A 13,396-nucleotide genomic window follows, 5' to 3' on the forward strand; every position below is an offset into this window, starting at 1 on the left:
CAGGGCTCAGAGCAGACAGACTGGAGTAAAGAGGAGAGAGAATCAGGGGGCCTTCATTTATTTGAGTTATCTACTTTGTGGCAACTTTTTATCATATGGGCAATAGATTTAAATAAAAATGGGAAACAGCACAAACGTGTGTATAATGAAAAGACGGTCTTTTTATAGCTTTGATTCTCAGTTATACCTCTCAGAGAAACCTTTTTAACATTTGTCTTCTCTTTGTACCACACCTTAATAATGACAATAAAACTATATTTAAAAAAATGTTTGGCTTATTCCATCCAAGATAGACAGAAGATAGGTATAGATACATGGATGGATGGATAGATAAGATAGATAGATAGATGATAGATAGATTAATAGTGATTCTATTATGAGAGAGTAACACAGAGTGAGAGAGAATGTTTGTGTGTGTTTAGAAATACAAATTGCATCTTACTTTAAGTTATTTTTACAACCCAGCATTGTCTAGAAGTGGATATTTAAGTTATGTACAATGTTTAGCTATTTCAAACAATGCTGTAATTAGATATTTGTATTGGCATCTTTGTGTGTGAGAGCAAGTAATCTGCATAGGATAATTCCTAGATGTGGAATCCTGGATCGAAGAGTGAATAGCATTTAAATGTCTCTAGATATTGCCAAATTGTCTTCCAACAGCCCTGTCCTGATTTGCACCTCCCTCCAGCCACCAAAATTTCCTCTAGTCTCAACGACACTAGTTTTTTCCACAAATATTTTGCTCTTTATCAAACCCTTGGTGAAAGTTGTTGAAGTGTCCTCATCTGCATTTTTTTTTCATAATGAATCATCTTAGACACTGAAGATGTTTTAAGTCACCTAGGGACCTGACATTCTGTCCTTGTGGTTTGGAGGATTGTAGCTCTACAGGAGAGCTAATATGGAAACCTAAGGTAGCTCCTAGCAGGAAGGGATGGAGCAGAGACATGGTCCAGCAAGGATTTCAGGGTTAACTCAAAGCCAGGGAGAAGAGAGGGGACTCATTATACATCTGATGGCGGAAGGGGGCTAGACATTCATCTGAACGTTTTCCTTTCTTTGGCACATCTGAGAGAAACTTGACATTAGTTTACTCCAAGGGACAGTCAGTATCAGAGATTTCCTGATCCTGGACACAAAACGTGTTCCCGGCAAATGCAAACCCTATGAGTGATGAGTGAAAGCTTAAACTCCTGCACCGCCCAGCCCTGGCCAGCTTCTCTCCAGGAAAATGCCTTTGAGGAGTAAGAATGGTTTTCCTCCCAGAGGGAAGACGTGCCTGGATGTCAAGGCAGACCCACAAAGAGGCTGGTGTGCCCCACACACATGGGCTGGAGGATAAGATAGGCACATGCTCTCTTTTGTTTGTTTGTTTGTTTGGTTGGTTTTGGTAGTACTTGAGCCACACCCCCCAACCATGAGATAGACATACTCTTTGAGGATTTATAAGAAGAGTGGCCTTGATGAGGGTGGTGGCTACAGGTCCGGTGGAGGGATGTTTGTCCTAATGTAACTCAGGTCTTGGATTTGTAAAGCTGGAGAGCTGAGCTCTCATTTACTCTGCCTCTGCCTCCCACCCCAGCTTGAGTCATCCCGAAGCCACAGGAAGGATGCCAATGGCAGCCAATCCGCTCCTCCAATCAGCTTTCTCCTTGCCTGCCCGTCAATCAGTTAATCAACCAATCAGCTCCGACCTTCACTCTGTGGTCCCTGACCTCCCTCTCCTTGTCCCTTCTTCCCATTTCCCTCCAGCCTGTTGACACAGCCGATGATATTCTGGGGTGACTGTTTCTCCTCTCTCAGAGAGATGGAGTCTTGGCCTGCAGTGGTGACAAGGACCCTTTCCTGGCCTGAAAGGGGGTCCATAGAGGTGCTGCCCCTCCTCTGTCATGGCAAGGGGACACTATTCTGCCTAACTAGCCCAAGGCTACCACCAAATTGTTCATCTGGTGTGAGGTGCCAGAGTGTCTCTTTCTGAGGTTCACTGTGTTCCCTCTCCATCTCCTGGCCCTTCTCTCCCTCCTCCCCCTGACCTGGGAAAGGGCTTGGGACCATTTCCCACTCTTTAGGCAGTTGGCTTCCTGGTGCTGGCTCACGTTGTCAGTCACTTCTCCCCTACTTGTGGACATGTGGATCTTCTCAGGGCCCTTTGTGTGAGCTTCCTGGACACCACAGGGAGGTGGTTAGGGAGAGTTACAGTTAGCGAGAGGTTAGGGAGAGTCACAGCCCAAAGTGTTCCTTCTACATTGGGATATAATCCTAGTCTCCACTTTTCCCCTTATTCCCGGAAGACTGTCACTGAGAGGTAAGACTGGCCACTTGGGTGGTCATCCCCGAGTCTTCTAATACCCTGCCTTCTTTTCCCCGTGCCTCTGTTTCTGTGTGTGTGTGTGTGTGTGTGAGAGAGAGAGAGAGAGGGAGAGAGAGAGAGAGAGGGAGAGAGAGAGAGAGAGAGGAATAACAGCCATCTCTGATTGACCAGGGGTGTCCATACCGAGAGGAGCCTTCTTAGAAAAGCCCAGGAGAGGGATGTTGGTTCCTGTGAAGTTCTTCCCCATTCCTAAACTGAGAGGGAGCCATTGGTGTCTGATCATCTCTCTGCAGCCAGATTGGTCCAGACCTAGGGGCACATGCTGTCCCAGCATCCCTCTTTAACGGTGGTACCTCCCTGAAGGCTCCTTGTCTTCCCTGGCTACACAGAGATGGTGGAGAGCTTGTGTGTTCCTACCAAGGCAAGGCTGTCACCGGATGCCGCCTGGCCCTCCAGCTTATAATTGTCAGGGAACGAAGGAGAACACGGCGCCACAGTGTCCCAGTAATGAAATGTCAGCTCTCCCGCACACAGGTCCCGTGGCCAGTCCAGAGAGATGCTCATTAAGTGACAGGGCTGATAATTCAATCACAGCAGGCCAGACACAAGCAGACAGTGCCCCTCCTGCCCTGGGTAGAGCTTGCCCGGTCTTTCTCCCTGTTGTTCCTGAGCCGGGGCTGCTGGAGTGTTCCTAGATTCGGCACGTAACCCTGGCGTCAAGAATTAGAGCGAGCACAGAGGGCCGCATCTGTCACTCGCTAATCTCCATCGATGCCGGGGATTCAGTTGAATAAGGCATGGTTCAAGGTCCAGTCCCCCTCCTGGCTGATTTCTAGAGTGAGAGCTGCACGTTGGGAGAGCCAAACTTGTGGAATCTAATCAAGGCTCTTCACAGAGAAAAAAGCATGTGCCCAGAAAACCTAGCAGGCTATTTTAATACATCACTCAGCCGCCCTGGGACCCCTGTGTGGACTAAGGAATGAAGCACGCTGACCAAAGTTCCACTGCTGGGTTATGACCCTCGGCTCTAACTCCTGCAGTAAAGGTTGCCTTAGGAACACCGGCAGTAAAGTTAGTGGCCGTGCGTGTGATGGTATTTTCATCCCACCTCTGGCTTGAGTGGCGAGCCTAGCCCGCACTGACTGTACCTGTCAAAATGTTCATCCTTCACATCTTCAAATTCTTTCTGTGCCAGTTCTGGGGCTTGAACTCAGGGCCTCATGCTCTTGCTTGACTTTTTGTACTCCAGACCAACACTCTAGCTCTTGAGCCACTTCTGGCTTTCTTTCTGGCTAATCAGAGAAGAGAATCTCACGGACTTTTACTTCCCTGGGCTGACCTTGAACCTCCATCCTCAGATCTCAGCCTCCTGAGTAGCTAGGTTTACAGGCGTGAGCCACCGGCACCCAGCTCACCTTTCATGTCTTACGGAAAATCCTCCATCTGCTTCCCCATCCTCCTCTGCACTTTGATCTGAGCAGGCGGAGAATTTAGTACTCCTAATGGTGGTTGTCGCTTCCTTCCTGTATCATGCTTTCATCCTTCACCTCCTCCCCGACGGAGGTCCGCGCCCTGGATGTGGGATGTGCCTTGTTGGTTTCAGTATCGCTTTTCCCTTGGCGCTTACTTCCGAGCCTTCGGTACGGCGTTAGTGCTGTCTACATGGACGGGCCGGTGGTGAATGGGTCCTCTGTTGGGTAGTGCCGTGTGGAACTGGTCTTCCCACAGTGGGACAAGGCGGCACACCGCCCGAACATGGCACGCTTGGCCTTTCCTGCAGATTCCTGGCATGATCAGATTCTCCCGTGAGCATGGGGGGGGGGGCGGTATAGAAGAGGCTATCCCCGAAAGGAGGTGTACGCCTCCCTCCCCCGCAGAACGCTCGAGGGCCTTTGACATTTAACTCCAGTACAATCTGTTTGTTTTCACTCCAGTTGAAAATACCAACAAATGCCACTCGCCTGCACTCCTCGCTCCCGACATGTCACGAGAGATGCAACCCTAATGAGGACCTCGGGCATCCAGGAACGGACAGGAGAGGCCGAGCCCTGGGCGGGTGGAAGTGGGCGTGCCGTGGTTCAAGCAAGAGAACGCAGTGAGCTCAGGATTAGAGAACGCGAGGCAGGCGCGGCAGGGTCGGAGGCAGAGGGTGGAGTGGGGCGGGGGCGGGGGGGAGGGACAATCTCACGAGCACCAATACCACTTTTTGTTTTGTCTTGGTGCCATTGCTAGGGGCTTGAGCTCAGAGCCTGGAGCCCTTGAGCTCTCATTTGGCTTTTTCATTCAAGGCCAGTGCTCTACCACTTGAGCCACAACTCTACTCCCAGATCGTTGCCCTTTAATTGGGGATAAGAGTCTCATGGACTGTTCTACCCAAGCTGGCTTTGGACTGCTGTCCTCAGATCTCAGCCTCCTGAGTAGCCAGGATGTCAGGCATGAACTACTGGCTCAGGATTAACGCCTGGCTCATCCTGTACCTCTTAAGATTGATTGAAAGGGCTTGCCTTCATGCTCTGAAGGTTCCATGCCTGTGCATCCTTGCACGTGTGCACCTATATCTACCTACCCAGAGCAGGTGGAACCAAAATGGCCTGAGATCTCATTGCTTGCTATCCAGATGTTATCCAAGCAGAGCTGGGGATGAACTTCATTGAATGTCCATTTCTCCATTCAGCTATATTGCCCTCCTTGAGGAAACTGTGGTCCGTAGTGGAAAAGGTAGACGTCTAAGTCAGGGCCAAGATAGAGCCCAGCTCCCATGCTGGCCTTGCTCACAGAACTTCCTGCTGTCCTGCAAGGGAGCGTCCAGACACTCCTGTTCCCACAAGAAGAGGTGATTAGGAATGCAGAGCGCCAATCCCAGGGTAATGGAGCCTGGTGTTTGCAATAAAAATTTAAATGTGTCATCTTGGTGGCAACAGCGGCTTTTATCTGATCAGCCTGTCAGAGCCTTAGAAGGCTGAATTCTGCAAATGGCTAAACCAAATTGAATTCATATTTACTGCCTGTGTCTGTGGAGTTTATGGTTTCCAGTAGATGACTCTCATTCTTCCCCTCTTCCTTCTTTGTCCCCCTTCCTTCTCATACTTCCAAGGGGTTTGGTTATGCAGCAACTCATTGGGAATCTCCATGACAGAGAAGGTCTCTTCCTCTCTGCTGGTTATTCTCCATAAATGCCCTCAAAGAAATTCTGCCCCTTTCTTGGCCTTACTCTGTGTCCCAAAAAGTCTATTCTGTATGGGCCACTGGGCTCATATGGGAAGGGGTTACTGGAGGAATGCACAGGAGGGGTGTGTGTGTGTGTGTGTGTGTGTGTGTGTGTGTGTGTGTGTGTGTGTGTGTGTGTGTGTACCTGCGCACACAATGCTTACTCTTGGCTGCTTCCCTTCCAGTCTGCAGACCGTCTGTGGGTTCTGCCGCTTAGGACCTCAGCTCCTGTGGGCTCATTCTCCTCCCAAGTCCGTCCTGGCTGAGCTCTGAATCCTTCCTTCTACCTCGGCCCTTCAAGCCAGCAGTGAGAGGGTGGAGGGTTCCCCTTTGAGGCAAGCCCATGGGTGCTGCCTCCAACTTTCTTGGCTCTGATAACCCTGCTCACGTGTCTATCAGCAGTCTCTTCATTAAGCCTCTTGATCTTGTCATCTGCTTCTCCCAGGACCCTGACAGGTAACTGACAGGAAATGTCCCTCTTCCCTTTCTCCCCAGAACAAGGGGACACGAAAGAGCTAGGTAAAAAAGGCCAGCGACCCATTCTCCTCTTGCCAAGTAGAGCAAAGGGGGAAGAGCGTCTTGTGCAGGACGGGGTCCTGGGAAGCAGACAGGACAGAGACGGCCCACCTGCCCAGCACATCTCCACTCTGGATGCCCTCTCCCACCCCCTCCTGCCCCTTTGGGACTGCCTGGAGCCCCCACCCCACCCCCAGAGCTGACTGGGCACACGAGATAATGGCTGGGATCCCAGAGATTCGACTTTTTCCTGACCTGTGCTTACTGAAGACATTTGCAAGGGCTCTAAAATGATAGTTGATTCCCACTTTAAAAAAAAAAAAAGGTGTCTTATTTATGTATGTCCAGGTCGTCTGTAAGTCCAGCTGGAATAGCAGGTGAGGATCTTACTCCGGGCTCTGGAAGGACCAGCCCTTGAAAGAGTGGCATGGGGTCTTGCTGTCTGTGTCGGAGTCCCATCCGCAGGGAGCTTCCTGCCGTCACTCACCGGTGAACTGAAGTGCACAGACGGGCGCTCAAGGAGGAGCAAAGCTCGCCTCCTAAGCTCTGTCTGTTGTCATAGCTCTAAGTGTTATTAGGAATCAATGACTGCATAGGCCGTGTTGGGTGTCACGTGGTATCAGGGTGGGCTGAGCACAGGGGGCCTGTGTGTGTAACGATCGTGTCACCTGCAGGCCTTCGTGATCTTCAGTGTGGATCAGGCCGGCCGGGGAGGAGGCCAGCGAGGCAGAGGAGAGGGGGAGCATCCAAGGAGATGAGTCCAGGGCTCAGACAGAAGGACTGTGAACACCAGCCTCCAATCCAGGGGATGGTGCTTTGGGGCTGGTCCTTGGGCTATGAAAACCAGACATAATCCTGTTGCCAGAGAGCCACCGTCTGAGGGGAGACATTGTAAGAAGTGTTCAAAAGCTGCTTTTGCTAGGCCCATGAATCAACAACAAGAAGAAGAAGCTTGCCCCCTGTGCTTCCACTGTTGCATGAGTTCCTGCTCTAATCCCTTCTAGGGGGTCACTTTGCAAGGACAGGCAAAAACCATCCCTGGAGGAAGAGAATGGCTAGAGCTCGGGACAGGCCACACCCCACCCACCCATCCACCCACCCATCCACCCACCCATGCCGCTGTGATTGATTGGTCCTCACTTCCCCTCAAGTAACAAGGTGACAACAACTTCTCTGAACCTTCCCAGAGTCAAGGACTGAGACCATGGGCTGCCTGACCACAGCCGTAACTAGGGCGGTTTAATCATTATGCACACTTCCCTCCTCCCACCCCAGCTCTTTGTCTATAAAATCTAAAGCTCAGGTCGGTTCCCTGAATACGGCTATGGATGGGTCAATGCGCCTTCTTCCTTTGGGTGGCCTGCTGGGGCCATGGAATAAATCTCCTCTGCCCTTCTCCCCGTCTCTTTGCTTCCCGCACGGAGGAGGGTGGCTCATCTGGTATGTGGAACTCCCTGAGTCTGGACCTGGAATCCAAGACCCATGTTTCAACACAGCCCCGTCTCTACAGGGGTCACAAGCCAGAAGGAGGCAGAGCCCTGCATTCAGGGGACCCCGGTCTACCAGGAGACACACAGCCCCTCCTTCTGGTGACCTTTAAGTCTGCATCCACCTCATACGCCACCCCACAGTTACGTTCAGTGGCCACGGTGGACCTTCACATTGTCTGGCTCGTGTCGACCCTCTGGCCTGGATAGATGGCCTGGGGAAAGGCAGTTTTAATTTTCATCTGAGTCGGATGTATAATGAGGAAAGTAAATCAGAGCGCGAGCCTTCTCCGGTCCACTGGAAGCGAGTTCCGAGTTATTCCTTGTCTCTCCCGGGTGGAGTTATTCACCCCACAGCACCGCCTGTTATGCCCCAGCCCTGGAGAGGACCATCCCGAGCTACCCCCCCCCCCCCCGGGGGTGTGAGGGGAAGGCCAGAGGGGCTTCCCGGCCCCTCGCCAGCAGAGGGCACTGGTGAGGACGGAAGGACATGCGACCTGGAACTGGCCAGGGCTCAGGGCGCTGGTTTAGATCAGCTGGAAAGACCTTGGTGGATGAGAGATCAACGCCAGAAAGGCTTCGGAGGCTGGAAATCCAGCCCGCTGCTATCACCTCGCCGAAGTGACAATGGTGGTGACGCGGGCTGCAGAATGCAAAGAGTGACATCCAAAAGATAACAGAGCCGGGGTGATTTTCAAGAACCCCTTGCGATTGTCACAGCCACTGTCACGCGGAAGAAGCACAATTCTATTGGCCACAGCTGCTCCATCTGCGTCCTGAGGGTGGAGAGGAGGCTGACAGGCAGGCAGGGGGGCCAGGTAAGCCTGCGGCGGAGACCCATGCTGAGAGCTGCCAGCATCCGCTACCGGTGTCACCAGCCTGGAGACAGATCGCAAGAAGCCATGAGAATCCGCGTGTGGAAGTCGACAGCATGAAGTCGACAGCAAAGTAGGACTGGTTCCCAACAGAGCCCAGTAAAGGAACTCTGGGCCCCGCGCTCTCCTGGCTCGGGCTCACTTCCATTGTCACTGTCATCCGGGCTGGGGCTGTGTGTTGAACCTTCCTTCTCGCACTCGGCGCCACCTGGTCCGTTGTTCACTCACCTCCATTCACGCAACCCCCCTCTCTCACACACCCTCAAGAGCACGCTCAGTCATGCACGCCTGCTGTCACCGCCAGACACTCAGTAGTCACACAGGCTCGTCCGTGTCTCCAGACAGATGGACAGACAGACAGACAGACAGACAGACAGACTGATGACCGCTGCTCCCCACTGCCCTCTGGTCTAGTAATCCCTAGCAGAGCAATCGGGAGCGATCGTTTGTGTGAGTTCATCTCCACAACCCCCGCTCCCCATAAATTACTCTCTTTTTTTCCCCCATTGATGAGACAGTAAGTGGTCTTCATGTCATTTTTTTTGTTTTTAAATTTCCCCAAGTCCCACATTTCCACGGCGGCTCAGGCAATTGGCTGCTTTCTAGAATGACAGTTATAATTAACATGTTTGCCTTGGGCCAAGTTCCTCAGAAGTAGAACAACCGTTGGAAACAAGGATTTGAGGGTGTAAGTGCTTTACTCCGGTGGTGGTTCTGGAAAGAAAGAGAAGAGGAATGAGGAGAAGAGATGGTGGAATGGAAGCAGGCCTGATATGGGCCTAAGGAGCAGGCGACTGAGGGGAAACTGAGACTCAACCCCCCCCCCCCCCCCGGGTTACGTACTCTGGAAGAGAGTTTAGGGTGTGTTTCACCATTGCTCCCACTCAGGGCTGAGGAGGTTCGGTGGTGCTCTTCCTCCTGTCCCCCCCGCTGGCTTTGGCCTTGGCTGGGAGGATGGTTCGTTTCCAGTGTGTCTGGCCTGCCCTGCGGATGTCAGCACGCATGACCCCAGGGCAGAAGAGGTGGTGCAGCCTGCCAGAAGTGTCAGGGACTGTGCAAGCTGACTGGGTGCTCATTGACTCGTGGATCCACTCACCCCGGGTGCCTACCCAGTGCCAGGGATGTGGCTTGCCACCGGGGATTCGGAGCTGAAAAACAAAATTCCAGTCTCTGCCAAGAAGGGGTTCCCAGGTGAGTGGGAATAGAAGGCAGGCAAACGTGTAATCACCTTGCTGCACAATAGAAGCCATTACAGCTCCGCGAACACAGACACATAATGCCTGGGAGAATGGAGGAAGCTGTTCAAGCCCGAATAGTAATAATGTGATTTTCATAACAGTTGCTTATTTCGGACAGTAGACGTGTAAGCAGGGCCTCAGCAGGCTCCCAGTACTCTTCGGATGTTTTAGACACGAGTTCCCTCTCCTTTGCTAGTGTCCGTCCTACCAGAGTCAGCTTGATTTCTCTTGAACATGGCTTATGAAAAGGTTTGGAGGTCCAGAATGTGGTTCTTGTGCCCATGGCTTCACGCTCATATTGTATGGCGGGTATCTTTCTGTAGCTATTAAGCTGCTACCTACTAGGGTGATGACCTTTCCCTGAGATATTCTCTCTCTCTCTCTCTCTCTCTCTCTCTCTCCCCCCCACCCCTCCGCCTTCTTTCATACTATAAGCTGTGACTCTAATATCAAACTTGTAGTTCTCTAGGATCAGAGGCCGTGCCTCAGGCCAAGCAAGGAGCAATCTGGACCCAGGGACTGCCCTCCCTCTCTCGTCCCCCCCTCCCCGCCCCCCCCCCCCCCACTCATGACCCAGTCTCCCTCCTCTTTTCAAGGCTCTGGGCGGATCCCTACTCTGAAAACCAGCTTCCGGATGCCAAGTCATTTTCTTTGCCCTTAGAAGGAAGTGCAGATGATCGCTTCCGGAATCTGTGGGTATCCTGGGCCTCACACTCCCCCCACCCAAGCAGAAGGAAGTCGGCTTTCCTCCCTGCCTACCCCACGCCTCTCCCCAGAGCCTCCGCTACTAAGGCTCCCCTTGATCAAGCTTGTGATGTCTGGGGAGTAGCAAAACTCTGGGAGGGAAAGTCTGGCAAAAAAAAAAAATACCCCACCAAGCCCCCAAGAGGTCCAGGTGAATGGCTGCCTCCTTTCCCAGCCCCTCCCACTCATTAATTCACACTCACCCAGCCGGAAGCACCCTGGAGGGCCGATTCTTTTTACCTGAAGCCAGAGACAAGCATCTTACTTGATCTACAGGCTGGGGGGACGTACCCAGGGGGGGGGCGGCTGAGGCTGGTTGCTAAGGTATCTTTTCAATGGAAATCAGGATGGAGAGACAGCTTACGCAGAGAGGCCAGCCATCTGCTAAATGTTGTTTCTTGTGTCTGGAGCTGGTTCCGACAGGGGGACGGGTTGGGAGCAGGGAGAAGGGGAGACAGGCTAGGGTGTGAGGCAAGCCCGGGGTCTCAGGTCTTCCAGCCACAGAGTTTTCCTTTTGATTTCCTGCCTCCAGCCTCCAGCCCTCTCCACTGTCCCCATCTTTCTTTGTTCCTGTTGCTTTAAATATAAAACTCCATCTGGAAGCTTGGATTACAAACCCACAGCCTAGACCCACAATGCTATATTTGCTCTGTGTGTGTGTGTGTGTGTGTGTGTGTGTGTGAGAGAGAGAGAGAGAGAGAGAGAGAGAGAGAGGGAGCGAGAGCTCACTCATGCACACACGTGTGTGCCTGTGTGTACATGCGTGGAGAGTGACTCACTACCACCAGGCCCTGACAGGTACGTCTTTCTGAACCAGCCAGGCCTCTCCTTCCAAATCTTCTTCTAGTCTTTTTCCCTAGCAGAAAAAACGCAAACATAGAAGAAGAGCTGGTTGGTTGTCAGTTCCTAAGCCATTCTGTAGTGGAGCAGTCAGCTCCTGAGGACAGGAGAATGGCCCAGAACCAGCCCATCCTCAAGGCCAGCCCTGCGGGGGTGGGGTGGGGTGGGGGGGCTCCTACACACACACACACACACACACCCCGCACTTGTCAGTGGTTGAAAGATGAAAGCAGCGCACTCATGGCTGCTATAAGGTAGGGCTGGGCCCGTTGTTTACTGTTCACTTAGGGCCCTCTAGGAATCCTCACGTCATCTCTGCCCACACAAGGCTACCTGATGGTGACAGCATTCCGCCTTGCACATTGGGGAGGAACACGTGAAGAAATCCATTCGGAACTGGGGGAGACACTGTTGTGGTGAACACCCATGATTGGGCTGGCTCTGGGGCACTGTCGGGTGGAGGAGACCCCTCTCCCCTTCCCCATCCTCACATTCTGCCACTCCTGGCCTCCTCCCTCCTCTCCACTCTCTACAGTGGCTTCTGAAGGGGCAGCTCTCTGCTCCTCCCCCCCAAGCCCCCAAGGCTGATCCTGACATTGGATACCAGGGTCCTCTGCCCGGATGTACATACATCCCTACCTGCCTCTATCAGCTCTGTCCACAGCCGCTCTTCATTTGTCTTTTTCTGCCTGGTTTCATCTTTTATCCTTCTCATTGCTGCTTCTCTTTGTTCACCATCCACAACCCAGGGAGCTGCCCAGAGGGGCTCAGGCCAGCCTCCCTCCATCCCCAACTTCCTGCCCCAAGGAGGGAGCCACGCCCCCCACCTTGGTTAGACGCCAGTCCAGCTCATTTGTCTTCCTCTCCACTGGGAGTTTAAGCCACCCTTGGTTTGGCTGTAAGGGCAATGTATTAAGTGACAGTTCTCAGAACACACTTTTAATTAAGATGCAGTAGTCACTTCTCTGTCAGTCATCTTGCACACTGATTACTTAAAATGTATTTACTCGGCTCTATTATGTCATAGATTTGAATTCATTAGATGCTGGTTAATCCTCAACAAACTCTTTTCTTAAAATGTGACTCATTTGGCATAATTAACAAAGACAGAGCTGCGTGAGGCAATGGGCCCCTGCGCCACTTGGGCTTCAGAATGAGCATCTCAAAGTGACCACCTTCCCTGCTTGCTGCCACCCTGGGGGCCTTCCAGCCTAGGGTGGAAAGACTCAAAGAATGCTACTGGCAAAACAAGTGTATTGCACAGAGCTGGTCCCTGTGGGTCAGGCTCCCAGCATGCAGCTGGGTGGAGAGGAGGGGGCAGGGTAGGGTCTGAAGGGACACACCGAAGGGGCTAGCACAGGTGATGGGGTAGCCTGGCGCCTGGAGCCAGATGAGCCTCACACAGGTGATCACTTTCCATGTGTGACAGGAGAGAAAATGTTGGCCGGGGCAGCTTAGTTTTAGAACGTGGTGGCATTAATTGATGAGCTCATCGTTAGACGGCCTTCCCCAGGGAACCAGTCCTCACCCCCTACCACCTATACCCACAGCCTCGTCACCAAGGGGGGGGGGGTACTTGGACCTATCTACCCTGCATCCCAATGGCCACTGGGGATCACCCGATTCGACTGGGGACGCCACTGTTGTCACAGGGGCATCACAGTTTTGTTCTGTGTCAAGGAGAGAATGAAAGGCTAGGTAGCAATCACTGGAGAATCCAGTATGGAAGTAGAAGATTCCATTTGTTCTATTATGGCCCGGTCAGCCTGAATGGAGGCTATTCCACTGGTTCCGTTAGGCCCCAATCAATGAGGATGAAGAAGATTCCATTTGCTCCATTAGACTCTAGTCAAATAGGGACCTAAAAGGCCAGAATCCGTTTGCACACAGAGACAAGTGACAGATGGAAGACTTCCATATATCAGGAACTATGCAGGTGGCTCCCATCCGTGAACCCAGCTGCTCAAGAGGCTGAGATCTGAGGATCATGGTTCAAAGCCAGCTAGGAAAAAAGTCCGTGAGACTCTGATCTCCAATTCACTACCAAAAAAAAAAAAAAATCCAGAAGTGGAGCTACTGCTCAAATGATAGAGTTCTAGACTTGAGTGAAAAAATTAAGGGACAGTGTCCAGGCCCAGAGTTCAAGTCCCAGTACCAGCACAAAAACAAACAAAT

The sequence above is a fragment of the Perognathus longimembris genome, chromosome 6, assembly GCF_023159225.1.
Source record: "Perognathus longimembris pacificus isolate PPM17 chromosome 6, ASM2315922v1, whole genome shotgun sequence".
Taxonomy (NCBI): Eukaryota; Metazoa; Chordata; class Mammalia; order Rodentia; family Heteromyidae; genus Perognathus; species Perognathus longimembris.